Source organism: Equus asinus, chromosome 3 (genome assembly GCF_041296235.1).
Source record: "Equus asinus isolate D_3611 breed Donkey chromosome 3, EquAss-T2T_v2, whole genome shotgun sequence".
In the NCBI taxonomy this organism is placed as follows: domain Eukaryota; kingdom Metazoa; phylum Chordata; class Mammalia; order Perissodactyla; family Equidae; genus Equus; species Equus asinus.
In genome coordinates this window covers 16372162-16391324 of record NC_091792.1, presented here as the reverse complement: position 1 = coordinate 16391324, position 19163 = coordinate 16372162, and the positions used below count along the sequence as shown (strand labels likewise).

Sequence of the window (19163 nt, the reverse complement as noted above, 5' to 3'; positions counted from 1 at the left end):
CTGTGGGTATATGATTCAAATATTCCCATCTTAATATGAAGTCTGATATTAAAATCCATTCAGCCTAACATCTTTTTCAAAAGTTGATGAGGCAAAATAACAAGCCAAGTAGACAAATAGAGGACCCCAAGAAGCCCAAGTATTTATATATTCTTCATTTATATATTTATTTTATATTATATAATTATAATATAATATAACTATTTATATAACATCTAGCTGAGCCACTGTCTGGAATATAGCATCTCTGCTATTTCACCATCTCAACTCACTCCAATCTTGAGTAAAGGTCATCAATAACGGCTTAATTAAGAAATCCACCAGAAGTTTATCAATTCTTGTTTAACATGACCTTTCTGTGACCTCTGACAATGATGAATGCTCCCTACTTCCAGAAAAATCTCTTCTCTCTTGGCTTCTGTAGCACTATTTTCTCTTGGTTTACCTCTTACCTCTCTGAGCAGTCCTTCTAAGTCTGCTTCGCTGGCAGTTCCTGAAGCGTTAATGTTCCCCAGGATCCTGATCTTGGCATTTTCTTGCACCGCACATTCCTGTGGTTCAAGTACTACTCATCTGTTAAAGAATTTCAATTCTATCATGTTATCAGTCTCAGAACACTCTCCCAAGATTCATGGCTGTAATATTTGTTGTTTTCTGTCTTTTTCACTTGAACACTCTGAAGAAATCAAATCTGTTCAAAGCTAGACTTATCTTACTCCCAAAACCTTTCCCCCGCCTTCATCCAGCCACAAAATTTTATTTAATTCTACAGGCTAAATATCCTTCATATCCATCGTTTTCTCTTCGCCTCCCTTCCCACTGACTCTGATTCAGTAGTCAGCTGAACCATTGCAAAAATCAAAGAGAAACAAAAACCTTCTAAGTAGCCTTCCTGCTTTTAATTTCATCCCATTTCCATTATACAACAGCTTATGTGATTCTTCTAAAATATCTAATATAGCCACTTTCCTGTTCAACTCTTACAATGGCTTTCCTTCACCTATAGGTCAACGTCCTTATCCTTGGCAGGGTGTGAGAAGTCCTTTATTCTCTGATAAGGTTCACTGCTGAGTTCATCTACCACTCTCTACGCACTCACCCATCCTTCAGCCTCCTTGAACACTTACGTTCACTAAGTGGGCTATGATCTTTTTTCCCTGTGTGCCTTTGCACATGCTAATATCACTGACTGGAAAATTCTTCCCTTCTTTTTCCACTTGAAAAATTCCCCTTTTAAGACTCACACAAATACCCTTTCTCCTGCGGCTATGCTGCAGCCCCTTCTCCTAGGCAGTATTAGATAGCCCCTTTTCTGAGTGCCTTTGCATTCTGTACATGTTTTCATTGCAGCAATTTACACAATGGATTGTAAGCATTTCTCTACATGTACATGTATCCTTTATGACAAAGGAACCATGTCTTACGTTTTTTTTTCTATGAACAACACCAGGCACAGTGCTTGGTACTCAAAAGATGTTTGTTTTATTAACATTAAGCAGGGAAGGGGGTATGCAGATAAAAGACATATGGTCCTTGATTTCAAGGAAATATATTAAAAAGCTGAAACAATATGGCCTAATCAACCCCGAAGGTGACCTGCGTCCAAAACTTGTATTGGAGGAGGGTTTAGACCTCTACAAGTCTGATGTCATTCTGTGAAAAAAAAAAGAGAAGTTTTGAATGATTCTGAATTAATTTTGGGGGCAAACAAGAGTATTTAATATCTGTGCCTTAACTTTGTATTTTAAAAAATTGAATTTAAATTAAGTTCAGTGTCCTTATAATGAGTTCACTGAAATTTTATAATGCCACAATATTCTGGGAATGCACAACTAGAAACATTGTATTGGAGTTACTTGGGGGGCAAGCAATAAATCTCTCTGAGTTTGGATACTTAGGAAGGATGGACAAAAGCATCAAACAAATGGAAGTCAGATAGTGCCTTTGTTACCCATAAAGACAAAGATGATCAGCTTTGTTACTGACAAGCCACATTCTTCTGCAGGCCTAATAAATAACCCCTGCATTAAAAATACTCACCACCCTGCACACCTCCCCACCTCACCTCTCAAAGCCCCCCTTCCACCCCGCCCTTCGAGCGTCCCTTGTTATGCTGCCAGAGGGTAGAAAGCAGAGCAGCAGACCTATCAGGAGGACCCAGAAAACACTGAGCCAACTCTGCTTTGTTTCATCCTCATTTGCAACAGTCAAGGGAGGAGAGTAAGTGAGGGGGTGGAGAGAAACTAGAAATGCTTCTTTTACAAATTTTTTCTGGAGAGCTAAGAGGAATTTTCTTCTTTTCTAGGAAGAGGAAATGACAAATAGTGAAGACGAATTCTAACATACCTGGAAGAGCAATGTCATCTTTCAATGGCCTCTTAGTCTACAGCTGGCTTTACATATTGGAAAACACAATCGTGCTTCTTTGATATTTTGAAAGAATAAAAAACTAGCAGCTATATTAAGGACTAACCTCTTTCTTTAGATTAACTTGGTTTACTGTTGACGCATGCACCCATGCACTCAACAAACCTTTACTGAAAGCTTATCATGCTGCTGGCTCTTTTGTGCTACTGATCCAAGACGAATAAGCCTCTATGTTCTTAAAGAGCTCTAGCTGCAGAAATGGCCTATTAAGTATTCCTACTAATAATAAAATGCGATACATGGGATAATAGAGGCAGGATCATTATTCTATGAACCCAAAGGAGAAGGAGGAATTAATTACTGGAAAAAAGGAAAAGGAACATGGTAATGAAAATGCCAGACATAGTGGAGTGCTGATGCAGGCTTGGAAAGATGAGTAGGAGTTCACTAGGAGAAAGCGGGTGGGGAAAAGACATCCTTCGAAAAAGAACGTCAATGGGCAAAGGCACAAATATCTGAATATGCAGAGCTTCAGAAAGCATTAAACTACACAAAAAGACGTGGCCCAACATTTGATGTAGTAAACTATTTTCCTATTTAACCTAAAGTTGATTAAAGCAAGGAAACTTTTGCATAGTTTAATATGGTTACAAGTACCTAGAAGTGAGGTATTTTGAACTAGTTGATAAAAACCAAATCATTTCGGGACTTATTCATTAAACATTAAGGAATATCCCCTGGATCCCTCATCCTTGGTGGATTTCCAGCAGTCATATCTCAGAGTTCTTGGCACTTGACATCTGAATTTAAACAAATTATCTCTATAATATAAGGACCAAAAATATTTTGCTTCTGGGTCATTAAAGCTTTTAGAATAATAAGCCTTTCCCTCGCAGCCTCTCTATTTGGTAGAACGCCCTTCAGGAATGTGTTCCCTATCCGAATTCATGGGGGAAATAAAGCGGTGTTCTTATTAAGGAAGTTCATTTCCTCCAAAAGGATAAAGTATGACAAGGACTGTTTTTCCAACTTAATGTAAATTTCATAACATCGGCAGCGCGCCATGCAAACAGCCAAATGGAAAGGCCCTCACCCGTCCTTCCCACAGAATATGTGGGCTCAGAGATGAATAGATTACATCCACCTCAGCACAGGCACATCCTCCACACCGCTCTGTAAGATTTACATTGTGAATCTACTCCTCTCTCGTGAAGGCTTAGTCTTTATTAGATACCCTGTTTCAGGACAGCTGAAATGATGAGAGGGGTTTTTTTCCTTCCTGTCTCTCTCCCTGAACAGATACAGAACCCGTGACTGAAAAGCCTGACCTGCAAATCCCACAGTTCAACTTATCTAGGACTATCTCTAAGTACAAGGTCGACATTATCTCAGCCTGCATCCTGTGTAATTATAGTATTTGGCTGGCATTGCCGAACAGGGGCTGAAATCCATCAGGTTCTAGTTAATCTGCCTTGAGTAACCACAGCTGGTTGGCCGGAAGAAAATGATTATGAAATAAAGTTGTTGTGTCTTCATAATAAAGATTACTGATATGCAGGGCAAGATGGATCTAAGGTTAACCTTTTCTTATGTATGAAGACTCTGTATAAGGTGAGGGAACAGGAATTATTTCCTTCAAGTCTTCTTTATTCATATTTTGCGTTTCCTCCTTTCTTTTCATCCTTACCTAGTTTCCCGCCAGTCCTGAATTTTCATTATTCTTTAGTCAAACACATATATTAACCCTTTGGATGTTTTCCAAACAGACCAAAACTAGAAATTTAATGGACATGAGATCAGCTTCCTTCTTTTTAATTAGTCTTCAAACTTAATCTTATCTTGTTTTATTGTGAATCAGTTTATCTTGCTAATGTTGAGGCTATGAGTTATTCACACTACAGATGGGATGATGATGAATTTACATAGTGATATTAGATAGTATATCGGGGTAAGTGGCATGTGCAAGCTATATATTCAACACATAAAATAGACTCATAGAGTTGGGGACAATTCCTCCTCACTATTTATACAGCATGAACAACTCAGCGCACTTCCAATCCAATAATTTTCCCTCCTTCCAGCAATAAAAGATGCTCATAAGATGATTTGTCAGGCAACTGTGGAAAGGCACACATGGTCTTGTAGTGGTGAAGAGCACAGATTTGAGAATCATACCCAGCTCTGCCACTCACTAGCTATGTGACCTTGGGCAAATTACTTAACCTCTCTGTGCCTCAGTTTTCTCAAATTTAAAATGGGAATTATAATAATAATAGCTGCCTCATGTGGCTATCATGAAGATTGAGTTAACATATCTAAAGCACTTAGAACAGTGCCTGGCCTTTAACAAGCATGGTAAGTGCTCACTGTTGATAATATTAAAACAGCTAAAGAAAAACCAGGACTGGCTGGATTGTGATCCTGTGGGATAGTTAGTAAGTACTGCTTGCAAGATCTTAGCTCTAAATTCTTGTGTTTGATACTTGACTTTAGGTTATTAACATTTAACCAGAGGCTCATAAATAAGATGAACTATGGTTAAACCCATCATGTTAATGTGTCTACTCATAAGAAAATAAGAATGCACATAAAAATGGTATGCCATGGATTTCGCTTGGCAGGGTAGGATGAGAGCAAGAGAGGACAAGGGGAGATGCTTTGCTAGAGGCCGATGAGTCTGGACATGGTGGTTCCCAGGTTCTTCCTTATTCCACTGCTGCTACTGCCCTTAGAGCCCTCGACTGGGAGCACTGTGGCAGTTCCTCCTGCAAAGGCACTCACTTCAGTTTCTGCATTTCCAAGTCCACTTTGGCATTGATTCCTTGGCTGTTGCACTGACTCTCCTTTCTTCCTAATTACATCTCTGATGTAAATGCATCCAGCAATGATGCTTAATTACATCCTCTTAATTACATGCCTTGTGCAGATGCGTGCCAACTCCCCTTTGTCTACGTTTGAGTCCATCAGTTAATACTAAACAAAACAAATACATAGAGATAGGGCTGTTGAATCAAAACATATGCTAAGGAATATATATTTTTAGTAATTTCTCTTAACTTTTTGTGTGCTGTTAAATTTTGAGAATTGCTTTTTAATCATGGTACAACGCCTCTTTTTCATTTTTATAAATCTTATCTGACTTTCTAAAAGTCAACAAAGGAGAAAGTTTCGGGACAGACTTTAGATATCTGTTATTAGTTATAAGATTTCAAGACATCATACACACATTTATGCATTTTTATGGATCTTGCAATATCTTTCTTCATTTTAGCTGAAGATAATATATAAAAGTCAAAACGTGTCAAAACACGTAGATCTTCTTTAAATACAAAAAAAAGTCAACAATTCATTTGAGAGTCATTATGATGTGTTCTATAAGCTAAAATGAATTTCTGCGAGGCCAGCCCCGTGGTGCAGCAGTTAAGTTTGCACATTCTGCCTCAGCAGCCCAGGGTTCGCGGGTTTGGATCCCAGGTGTGGACCTACACACAGCTTATCAAGCCATGCTGTGGCAGGTGTCCCACATATAAAATAGAGGAAGATGGGCATGGATGTTAGCTCAGGGCCAGTCTTCATCAGCAAAAAGAGGAGGATTGGTGGCAGATGTTAACTCAGGGCTAACCTTCCTCAAAAAAGAATAAAATAAAATAAAAAAACAACATGAATTTCTGCCTAAGTACCTATTTCTCACCTAAATCTAAATCTGCACAGCTCTTATTAATGTCAAGGAAACTTATTCAAGTGTCCTAACGGAAAGATAATTTTTGAGAATAAATATATTTTGAAAAGTAGCAACCACTGTCAATTGAAAGAAAAGAAAAACTTTTTTTGTTGAAGTTTGATGCTGGGATTGAGGGGTGGAGCACCTGTATTTTCAATTGTTGAGAAAAGACTGTTTTCCAGGCTTTACTTTTATAGAGGGAGTTTATAATGGGCAGATTTTAGGATCGTCTTTTGCTTGCAAATTGATTCTAGATGTAAGGAAGAGAATATATGGAATTAAATCACTTTAGTAAAATACTAAAAAGTCAAACTATTTTTAAAATACTGTTATGAAAATAGAACTTTCATAAGATCCTCACTTTCTGGGTTTTTTTTTAAGCAGTGGTCTTTTTTTCTTTAATAATATTCAGTGCTGCTTGTGTTTCCATTCCTATAGTGAGCTTCCTAACATCTGTTTTTCATTTTTCTTTAATTTCCACCCATGACCTTTGGCCTACTCTCTGTGTTTGGAAAAAAACAGGAATTAAAGTTGACATTATCTCTATGCCTTCTTCAAACTGCATAAATTCACATTTTTAGCCTGCCTTATATCTAAACACGGGCTTTCTGACCACAAAATCCATTTGTCTATTGTTTAGTAGGAAGTTTTATAAAGTTGAAAATAGAGACCTGCAACCCTGGAGTCTGGGGTGAGGGTGTTGCAGGGCTGCAGAGCACCAGAATATCTGTTCTAGATCTGGGGCCTTGGTGGAAAATTGCTCGCGCCTAGTCCAGTGTTCTAGAAAATCCCCAAAGCATGACACAATGTGAAGCTCTTTTTATAATTATAGCATTTAGTGTTTCTCATGAGACTGAAGAATGTACTCATATAATATGGGAATTGTATATGTTGAAAAAAAATTAGGTAAATGAGCAGGTATTTAGGGATCACGCTGAAGAAGCTGAATTATTCACCCAAAGTGATGATGAGATAAACAAAAAGGAATTTAATGTTATGCTAATGCAGATTATATATTAGAACATGGAAAGCCTAAGCTACGCAGAACCCACAGATGATAAATATTCTGAATAAGTCGGTGAATGGGTGAGGGATTATCGAAATGAGCCCCACATTTTTTTAATGATGCTGGATGTCATGTAATACACACTTTTATGCCTCCATTTAATTGAGTTATCATTTACATACCAAAAAAAGTATAGATCTTATACAATTTGGTGGATTTTGCCATATGTATGCCTGTGTTTCATACCTTCTGAAACATAATATGCCTAAAAAAAGATAGTTTTCTTGGTATTCCAGGCTCAAAAACTATATAATAATGCCCTCAAGGTCTAATGAGACTAGAACTCTTTGCCCCTACATTAAAAGATGATTGTGCTTTATCTTATTTGATTCTTTTTGTTTCTTGTAGATTTTCTGCCTCTTTTTTTGTGTGTTAACTTAATTATCTTTATACACCCTGACCTAACATGGGGTCAAATAAGATGTTCAACAAATGTTTATGGTAACAAATTGGATGTCAGGTGTCCATGCTTGTGGGCATTATATGTATTGTGAGAGTTCATAACATTGAGTATTTTTGTCCTAAAGAAATAAATATTAGTAATGTTAAGTTTTTAGAGATTGCGAAATATCTTGGTTATGCAAACTGGGGTATCAGCACATCAATATTTTGTGAGTTCTACCAGCTGTAGAACCACTTGTACCACTGACTGAGGTTCTCGAGCTCCAACACTGCCTAGAAGGGACGAGTCATTCCAAACCAACAAGACGATTGGTTGAGAAAGGCTAATGTCGTGTTATGGAGTGAGACGAGTCCTATGAAAGACTATTCAACAGACAGCCTGCTCCAGCAGTATAGAGGTTACATATGGACTTGGTTTTCTGTGTTTGAAAGCCTCAGAGACATTTAGCTTTCTTATGTTCAGAATTACGAGGACTACGCTGTGCCATTTTGAAGAGTTTCTGTGATTTTTACCACAAATGTGCTCCATCGGGAAGGGTTGAAAAGAACGCACCACAATCTCACGGCAGTTCCGTCAAGTGAAGCATGCAGTTCCACGACTCTAAGTTGGCACTTCAAGGGGCCCACGTCACCCTCCCTTCCCTGCAGTGTGTGTTGCTCACGTGCAGGTTATGGAAGCAGAAAAGGGAAGAATGCTTGACCTTCAGTTTCCAATTTGGTAAAGGTAATCCTAAGGACGGCTTATACAAAGTCCAAGAAAAGCAGAATTCCCTGAGAAGCAGAAACCAAAGATAATTAGATCAATAATTATTACCCAAACTCACTACAGAGAGAGCACTATGCTATTATACAGGGCCGATGACTTCCGGCTGCCGCCCAGCCTCCACACTTGCTCGCGCCAGCCCTGCCTCCACCTGCGAGGCTACTTCGCTAGAAGCAGACCTAACAAAAATCGCAGCTTTTCCGTTCCTTTTGGCATTAGCAGCTAGTTTTACAGGTTTTCTTTAAAGCATGAATTACTTCTTATTTATCTATACAAAATGCTTTTTATATAGATTTTGCTACATATTTCAATATTAACAATGTTTTACCCTAGAAAAAGCACGATCTTAAAGGATAGGGTATAAAATTTTCTAGGAAGAAGAAAGTGAGCCTAAAACAGTAAGATAGACCTTATGATTTATTTTATTTTTATAGTTTAGGATCATTCTTATTAATTATCTACTTGTAACATTACCTGAGTCTCTGGCTCTTTCTACAGTTCTTTGAAGTTACAATTTTCTTAAAAAAAAATGTATTAATGTTTTTCTATCCTTACAGAACAATAAAAAGTGACCAAAATGTTTCCTATGATGTGGAGAAGTATGTAATAAAGTCAGAAACCTTAACAAAGGCTAGCCATTTCTGTTCACCATCATGCTTGACAACTAGGAATTTATTTTTGGTTGACTTTGTATTTTTCTCTTGTGTGTCATAAGAGAGATCGTCAAAGTAATAAAAGAGGATCTTTTCTTGACATCAGAACTATGAAATGTGAGACATAAATTATTTTATCTGGCTAACCATTTGTACAAATCTTTATTTAAACATGATTAAATCCATTTTAGTATTCTTTCCAAACGACGCTTCGCTCTTGCTTTCAAAGGTTCTTTTTGAATATGTCTTATTCTCCACTACAAAGTTTGGGTATCCGGTGTTTATTTCCACTTTCTTTTTAAAAAAATTAGTCTTGGCACTGTGTAGGCATACTTTCGATGTTTGTTTCCTCTTGTTTCTTAAAATGAAGGCTCAAAAACAACTCCAAAAGAGCTAGAGATCTCTCCATTCTCTGAACACCTGACGCACTTTTTAAAACAATTGTCCAATAGTAAATACTTTTGCCGAGGCCCAGTTTATGCACCTCCCAGATCAGACCATTCTCATCTGCCCCTCCTTGCCTCTGTCACTTGCCCTGCTTCCCCACAGTTAAAAGCCTGGACAACTTGTCCCAGAATCACTTCATCTACCAGCAGCATAGCCTCCTTTGCGTCTGGACAGTTGGAGCCAAACAATCCCCAATGCCTATGTCCTACCCAGTGGGACTCATTTTGATTCTGGCTGATCTGGGACCTCCACAGGGGCTGGAGAGCAGAACCTGGAAGTACAGGAATTCAAAAGAGAAAGAAGGAGAGGGAGGGATAGGAAAGAAGAGCTGGCAAATAAATTCTCTCAGTTCTACCTTCCTTCGAACCTATTTGAGTGCACAAGGTCCCTTATTGCTTCTCCTGAGACGACGCCATGTTTATGTAGTCTTTCTTGTTAAGCTCTGGCTGGGGCAGTAATGTAACATTTGTGTTTACTTTCCCTCCTTCTCTGACTTACACCCTTTTTTCCCTCCTCCTTGCTTCCCTCAGAATTCAATTCCTCCAAGAAAAATTAGCACATAAGCTTCACCACAGACTCTGTTTTCTGGGCAACTGGGGCTTAGACGCCATTTTTACTATATTATATTTGTTACAGTTTAAATGCCTCTGTATCCTTCATGGTACCTGGTATGCATCATACAAAATACCTAGAAGGTACTAAATAAATATTTACATTTCTGCTGGAAGATCAGCTAATATTTTAAAAAGAAATAGAAAGCAATGTGTCTAAACACCTAATAGATACCTCAAAGCAGAGGCTTGTCTTTTATCACTTATCTTAATAAAAAGTATAAGTATTTTCATTAAAGCATAATTTTCAGCAGTCTCCATGAGAGAGATAACATTTGAAAGCTATCTTTGACCTATTTTCAGAATAAGAAAAATAATATTTGTAGTTTCAAAGCAGAAACATCCACTTTCATAATCTTCATTCCTAGCTCTTGGTTGTTACTAAATTTTCCATGCCACTTCCCCCAAACTGTGAAAACGTTGAACTAGAATTAAATAATTACAAGGCATTTGTGAATCTACATAAAGTATCTTTCCATAGAGTTTTTTTAGTGAGGGCTCAATGATCAACATCTGTCTTTATGTATGCCAAAATACAAATTCCTTCACCCCATGCTACTTCTCATTCCCTGGTTTGGACTTGTGCTAGTTCTCAAAAAAATAACTATTGACAAAGTTTTTTTGGTCGACTATCCAAATTTTTTTATTTAAGTATATCTTTAATCTTGGTTTTTATTTTACTTTTTCAAAAATGGGAACTGAGATTCAGAGCATAGAGTGGCAATATTAGAAGAGAAGGAGTTTAAATTTTGAAAGTTGCCTTTGTATCAGGCTCGATAAGATCCTGTTTAGACACATGGTGTTCTTTCAGAAGAAGTAAAACTTCTGTGGGTGTAGTTCTGGCCAACCACCTCTTCTCTCTGTAGAGAGTACATTCTAGCTGTCTCTACAGAGGCAAGACTCTTGGATTTTAAAGACATCATGGGACCACTCAATATGCAAGGAAAAAACAGGAGTCAAAAGTTGCCTGCTCTGCAATTACAATGGATCTCCCGGGAACTTTCCCATAATGCAAACAACAATGATGGACAGTCAAAATAGAGGATCTTGCATCAGATGTGTCACACAAGCACAACTGGTAAATTGAGATAGCACATTATAGAAGTGATATTAATAATATCATATACAAATTCACTAAAACCATGGCTGTAAATTCATTTTCACGTAACCCTACGTTTGTGTCATGTCGGTAGTAATTCCAATGCCTTCGTGTAGGTTGAGAGTTTTTCCAGCAACTCATTCCCTTCATGTACCTAAAAGACTGAAGAGCAAACTTCAAGGACATGATGACTGAAATTAGGGGAAACATTCTTGTTACAGAAGCCTTAGATGCCACAAGTCAATTAAATCATTTAAATCAATTCAATACAATGTAAAGTAATTAAAGATATTCTTGGAATGGGAGAAAAATAATCTTGGAGCTTCAATCAGGAAAAGAATTTGGTGTTGTGTGTATTAGGAAAAGGGTAGGAGTGAGAAGATGATTTGAGATGCTACTGAATTGGTCCATACAACATGGACTAGAAGCATGGGACAGACATAGGGGACCGTAGAGTACAGAAGCTCCCTGACATGGTTCCTCCCTTTGTCCACTCTACCTAAGGCTCCAGGGCACCCACTGGCTCTCACCTCTTCCTATCCTCCCAAACTAAAGTGAGAGGAGGAAACCATGTGGACTACTGGCAATGGTCGTCACTATGCCCAAGGTAAGAGCCACATCTGCAGCCCCTTACTGAACTTCTACTCCATCCAGTTTGAGCTACAAGATTAAGCTTTGTTCCTTTTTAAAATGAAAGAGCTAGCTGTCAATTCTAGATTTTAGAATTCTAATTTTGAGACCTAATACTAAGGCTCCCATACTCTAAAAAAACTTATCTAGTGTTTAACTTAATAGAGGTATAGAGCTATCCATACTCTATTTGGTTATAGCTGTTGTTTATTTGGAGTGGGGGCTGTGCACGCATGCCCACTGCATCACTGATTTACCATGGGTTAAAATTCAGTCTGTTCCTTCCTATTTCCCATACCATCTCCTAATAAAAAGTCCTTAAATGACATTTTAAAATAATTTTCAGGTTTCATGTTATTGTCATTATTAAATAAGCTTTTTATGACTTCTCAACATCTTTTGTAATTCTCAGTAGCAACAAGGTCTCCATTACAATGATCTTTCTTCCCTACTGCCTAAACCCTGATTTATTTAATAGATGCTGGCAACATCAAAGTGGAACTAATGAGCCATAAGACAATTTTAACACCTTCATGGACTAATTGTTAAAATGGCCTTTGTTTAATTCTCTGAGGATGGATCTCCGAGAAAATTGCAAGCTGGTGACAGCAGGAAAACTCAATGTTAAGCCCTCATTGTTACAGACCAGCAAATAGTGGCCACTTGGCTGATCCTAGTAAATCTGAATCAAATTAATGCTTATCCAGTTCAATTATTATAACATTTGCTGAAAAAACTGCTTTCTTCCTATGAAATTGAATAGTATAACTGAATTTTTCCAGGCCAAAGAAATTAATTTTATTGTATTAGCCACTGATCAATTCTTCCAGAAAACAATGGATGGAAACTGAGTTTTCAAAGAAATTGGCTTCTTAAATAGTTCCTATATAATTGAAGAGCTTAATATGCCATTGACTTCTGTATTCACATGTAAAACCTTGGTAAAATAACTAAATATTAATAATACCTTCCTATCCTTCAAATACAAATTGAGAAGAAAAAGAACTTATAAATGAAAATATGGAATCAATTAGCTAAATTCAGTTAATGCAAAGTGACTCCTGCTCTTCAGAAATGGGCTGTTCTTCTCACTAACCGAGGATTCTCGAAACGAGAAACCTGGCTTCACCTGTAGTACCACAAATATTTTGATTCAAGAGAGCATTAACTGATTTTCCACATCAGGAAAAAACTTCGTCTTTCAGACCATCTCCAACCACCGTAAACAACTTTAAAATGAGGAAGGATGAAGACAAACCCAATCACTTATTAGCAGTGTTTGTGAAAACATAGTCAAAGTAGCCTGGTCTCTAATTTTGAGTTCAAAACTTTATCAAAAGCCACATTTTTCTGAACTAGTTAGGCAAACAATAGCCTCCTTGATCTATTACTTTGAAAACATAAATCATCTATTGTTTGTTTTTTAATATTTAAAACTTGAAACAAAAGCCAAATATAGTTTTTAAACTGCTTTTGCTTCTCCTACAATTGTCATCGTATGTGATCCCTCAAGTGCGCAAATCGATTTCTTCCCTCTGTTCGCTACATGCAGAACCAATGTTTACAGATAGAGTTTGTCCTTGTTCACAAAGCCCCCACTGATGCATTGGCATAACTAAACAGTTTACTTCACTTTCAGACTGTAAGCAGAGAATTTACAAATTCTCAACTGGAAAAGCCTGCACATCTATTTCAAGTCTGTCTCACTTGAAGTGCTGGAAAATTCTTAAGACATCCTCCACTGGGGGGGTGTGAGGCAAAGACCTCATCAAGGTCACAAGTCATCCTTGAACGTATTCAACAGAGGAACACAACTGAACACATCCAATTGTTCACACCTATGGAGGACTGTCTTTTGTGGGATTCTTACCATAGGTTTGCTGCATTGTTTGGGAGTGTTCAAATCTGCTACAGAAGTCAGGAAAAAATGGGATGGATAAAACTTATAAAATGTCAGAGAGTAAGTCAGTCACGCATATTAAAGATTAAATAAATGGAATATATGGTGCTTAATATAGATAAAAATAATGAAACACATGAAAGTTTTATTTTCGGATAGAAAGGGATGGAAAGACCCAGCAAATCTTAAATATTCATAGGAGCTCATGCCACCTCAGATTGATACCTATGGTATCTTGGGTGCAGCCACCAATTCGTTCCCCAGATGTGTTCTGTTTGCAGAATGCACATAAAAGCCATAGATGCTCAGCAAGCTACAGCTGTGGCCAGCTGCTGGCCAGCACCCTTGCTCTTGTGTCTCACTGAGAGAGCAAGTGTGCGCTGGCCGAAGGCACCAATTACCTACCTAGCCCCCTTGCTTCACTTCCTGTATTAGTTTGCTACTGCTGCCGTAACAAATTGCCACATACTGAGTGGCTTAAAACAACACAAATTTATTATCTTACAGTACTGTAGGTTGGAAGTCTGACATAAATTTCACTGGACAAAAATCAAGATGCCAGCTGGGCCGTGTTCTTTGCTGAAGACCCCAGAGGAGAATCCATTTCCTTGCCTTTTCTAGCTTCTCGAGGCCAGTTGCATTCCTTAGCTAGTGGTCCCTTCCTTCAAATTCAAAGTCAACAACAAACATCACATTTTTCTGTATTCATCCTCGCATGTGTCTCTGACTGCAGCCAAGAAATGTTCTCAGATATTTAAGTGCACATGGGCACATGGGATTAGAATGAGTTCATCTGGATGATCCAGAATAACCTCCCTCCCTCAAGGTCCTTAACACGATCACATCTGCAAAATCCCTTTTGCCACATAAGATGACATACTCACAGGTTCTGGGCATTACAGCACAGACATGTTTTGGGGGCCCTTCCAGCTGCTATACCTGCTTCTAGTACCCACCGTTAGCAGGGAAGACCAGAGTGTGTAAACATGACATAACCTAGGTCTTGGGTGGTGTGGACCTTCCATCTCTTCGCTAAATTAATCTACTCAGTTCCCTTTCCTTTGCTATTGTTGTGTATTTGCAACTCATTTAGTAAACTTTGTAATTCAAGCATCTTCATTTGGTGTGTCTATCTTTCTGTTTCATGAGCTCTAGAATGATCTGCCCGAGAGTGGACGTGGAGCCTACCACTGAATCAAGGTAACTCCCCAAACAACAGGATTTTAGTCTTAGCTGGTCCCCACATGGAGCCTCCCCAACCCCACAACGTCATATATGTAAACCATGATCAACCGCAAATCAGAAAATAAATAATTGATCATTTATCTTCCCTGGAAAGAAACAAGTCTATTTCTGAAAGAATAGTAAAAAATCAAAAAGAAACTTAGAAAGCTGAGTAGGAAGAAGCAGATATAGAAAAGGGAAATGATTTCAAGTCAGTAGAAACTAGAAACCAGAAGCGGCATACTGCTTGGGTTCCCAGGAATGATAACTTTAAGCCTGGAGTAGAAACTGAAGGTCAAAGAGGGAAGTATTTCGCCGCAGACAAGAAAGGCCAGGCTCAAACCAGGAAGCATTTAGAACTAGAAAAATAATTCTGACTTTTTGGTAGGGCAGATCAAAAAAACCTGACTCAGGCATATTCTGGGCCCGAATGATGAGATAAAGTTCTTTGTGTCCCAGGTATTTTAGTCTTATTTTCTAAGCCGGACCCTGTATCCATTTTAGGCACCCATTATTTGCCTAACTACATTAATTCAACCAACATTTACTTGGCACCTGTTACACACAAAGCATTGTGCGAGGTGGCTTCACCCTGGCTTTTGGAAAACAAAAATCAAAACTGATGGCTGAAGCCTGTAAAATCTTGCATGCGCTGGCTCCTGCCAACCTCTCCAGCTTCTCATGTCAGCCTTCCCCTACTCAACGGCTCCTTTCTGCTGCTCAAACGCCCCAAGTTATTTCCACTCTCAAGGTCTTTGATGTTGCCTTTTCCAAATTGCTCTTTTCCGATTCTCTTCAGACTGGCTATTCTCTGTGTTGTGTTGGGTGTCTGTTCAAACCTCACCTCAGAGAAGGCTTCTCTGGCCACCCCATCCAAAGTACCAGCCCCCAGTGCCCTGCCCTTTCCCCCACCCCTGCCCCACAATGCTCCATGACATCATTTCTTCCATAGCACCTACGTGATTTGCAATTACCTTTTTATTTGTCTACTTAGAGGTTTTTAATCTGTTTCTTTGTTTCAATTTATTAAGATGCAAACTCCATTTGAGACAGATTTTGTCTGTGTTCTCACTATTATATCATCAGCACCCAGCACTCAGTGTTTTGCACATTTTAAAAACAATCTGAATGACTAAATTAATGACTAATGAATGGATACACGAATGAGTATAAAGATGAATTCAATTACATATTCTGATAACATTGTAGAATTTATAATTCTACAGAGATATGTACAAAACTGAAAATTGTCAGGTTTCTAATAGTATATGGTCATAGTTCCCAAACTGTGTGCCAAAGCACAGACAGGAAACTCAATTAACACGTAGAGGTGTCACTGGGTATTTTAAACGTTTGAGGAAATCAAAGCAATACTCAACATGTACTAGACACCATGAGAACTGCTGGATCAAGTTAGCTCACAACTTCAATGTTAGATCATACAACATTTTTTGATGATGTCATATCTTTGTGAAACTGGGATTTCTATGGTTGCTTTGATAAAAAGCAAGTACCATGCAAAAATCAGTATGGAACAGGAAATGAAGTTGGTGGTATCCAATCTCATTCCAAGATTTGAGAAACTGCACAATGCCCAATGTAATTCTGGTTATTAAAATTTAAGCTCTCTAGTAGCCCTATTAAAAATGGTAGAAAGAAGCAGGTGAAATTAATGATGTATTTTATTTAAGTCAGTATGTCCAAAATATTACCATTTTCACATGTAATCAATATAAAAATATTAAGGTAATATTTTAAGTTCTTTTCTGCATACTATGTCTTCATTTAAGACCAGTGACACTCAGGCGCCCAACAGCGACGCGCGGCCATAAAACACTCAAGCAGGAAATCTCTTCCACCACAAAATACTGATCTGCTAGTTTTTTTAATCTCAAGGAGAAAACATTTAGGGGCTGGCCCTGTGGCCGAGTGGTTAAGTTCGCGCACTCCGCAGCAGGCGGCCCAGTGTTTCGTTGGTTCGAATCCTGGGCGCGGACATGGCACTGCTCACCAGACCACGCTGAGGCAGCATCCCACATGCCACAACTAGAAGAACCCACAACGAAGAATACACAACTATGTACCGGGGGGCTTTGGGGAGAAAAAGGAAAAAATAAAATCTTTAAAAAAAAAAAAAAAGAAGAAAACATTTAGTCAGATCTATGGCAAATAACCAATAATGGAACACAACCTGAAAGAGAAGCTAAGAAGACAAGATATTGTTTGCATTTATTATGAAATCTTCTGTCAATGGTTTCTTTCTTATTCATTTAATGTAATGGCATTCTTTTAATGAGATACTTTGTTTAAAGCACTTACACAGTACCTGGCATGAAGTAAATTCTGGGGCAGTATTGAGTATCATTATTAATACCACTGAGGACATATCAGTTTCTCAATGTCTGTGAGTGGGTCTAAGAGGAAAGAAAGCACACGAGTGCAAAGTACCCATCAATTACATTTTAGACTCTTTGTGGTGAGCACCGGCCAAATAATTACATCAGAATATATTTGCAAATTCAATGTAGGAGGTGAGTGGTAAATTAAGCATTTCTTAAGCATTTAAAAACTTTCAGGTTTCTGAGCCTTACAACACTATTCAATTCTGAGTGTCTCAAATACGAGCCTAAAATACATCTTTACTGTTTTGATCAAGATTAATCAGTGTTTCAACTAGGAATTTTTAGGAGTCTGCCATTATTCATATCTCCGTCATTTTTGTTCTGCTTAAGGGAAAAAGAAATCTGTGCTGATGTTTTATTTCTACATTCTCTATTAGCATAGTCCTGCCGTTCGCCGGCCCATGTTCCCTCCCACTTAGGCAGGAATGTGGCAGATGTGACCGTCCCCAGGTTAAAGCAGAGTAAGCATCCCCTCCAAGCATGAATTAATGCTAACCTTTGTAAGGATGTATTTAACCTCTGAAAAATCCTGCTAGTTTCTGAAATATTCATTGTCCTGAAATCAATAAATCACTGAAATCCCCACTGGGAGGGAAACTTCCTGAGGTCTCAAAGGCCAAGCCAGAGTGGAGCTAGTCAACATCAGTTTCTCACAGACATGCAATTAGAACATCTGTTTGTGTCTTCTATGCCTATTAAGATGTTTACTCTGTTAATTGTAGGCATAACATGGGTATCCGTCAGTATTTTTGTTTTCACTCCCACTATAGGAATTCAATAACAGAGTTCTAACCCAGGCCAGCTAGCTTGCCGGTCAATTAGCAACTTGTCTTTTTAAAGTGAATAGAAGAAATGCACTTTGTCAGAAGCAAAGGGTGAGTGGTGAAAGACAATTGTGAGGAAAAATCGTGGAAGTTTCATTATGGACAAACGTATTTCACCAGTGTGATATTTGAATGGTTCTGAAGTTTCAGGATTGGATTGATTATATCAAAAAGAGCCACCTCTGGGATCCAGGGATAGATTACGAGCCTCTACAAGCATTTTTAAAGCTAAGTTCATTAGCCTTTCCAGCTGTGCTGTTCATTTTCCAGCTTGGGTTTTTCTGCATGAATGGGTAGTAATCTTCTGCAGTCTCCTAAATCTTAGAGTACTGGGAGAAATAGAGAAAATCTTAGAGAACTGGGAGAAATAGAGAAAATCTTAGAGTACTGGGAGAAATAGGGAAAGTACACACCAAAATGTCAGAATTAAGAGCTACTGAAAATTACTAATGACATTTTAGTAAATTATCTACATTTCAAAATTATCCTAGACAAATATAACAATCATAAATTCACAAAATTAGACCATCTTAACATTTTGAAGGATCGGTGAAATTTAGTTATATGGTTCACAGGTTATGTTCTAATGGTATCATAACCTTGAGAGATAGTTACCACAGCAAAATTTGGGTTTCAGCTATCTGCCTATAATGAGGCTAAATACATAAAACAGTTCAACAGCATTTAATATAATCTTTACTTGATATTTTCCCAGGAACTTTAACATGTTCCTATTCACAAAAATGATTATGTAATAGCAAGCATCTATATAAAATCTTGAAAACATTTGACATTTAATTTACACATATTTCTGTCAAGTAATCATTCTAATATCCTAATAAGGACCTAAAATATAGTATTAATTTCATCTTCATCTCCATTCATTATTTCTGATGCTTATAAATAATGATAATCGCCATGAAAAATGACAATAAAGTAGAAGCAAGAAGTCGAGAATATTTAGCAACTAGCTTGCTCGCTGTGTCCAACAGTGTCTGAAATATACCAGCTGGTTAAGGAGTCTTGTAAAAGAGGAAATTAAAAGGAACATAAT

General features: G+C 37.9%; 1 long non-coding RNA gene across 7 annotated transcripts in view; it reads right to left on the bottom strand.

Annotated features, from left to right (window-relative positions):
- The window catches only part of LOC123284551 (uncharacterized), a 52152-nt gene that overhangs the window by 14697 nt on the left and 18292 nt on the right, over nt 1–19163 (bottom strand). For 3 of the 7 annotated variants that reach the window (XR_011501898.1, XR_006525664.2, XR_011501902.1), the window contains exon 1: nt 453–19147. This is a non-coding gene — a long non-coding RNA (uncharacterized lncRNA). Of the gene's footprint in view, nt 1–452; nt 19148–19163 lie in introns of those variants that run through there. The other 4 variants (XR_011501901.1, XR_011501900.1, XR_011501899.1 and 1 more) reach the window with 3 other exon arrangements.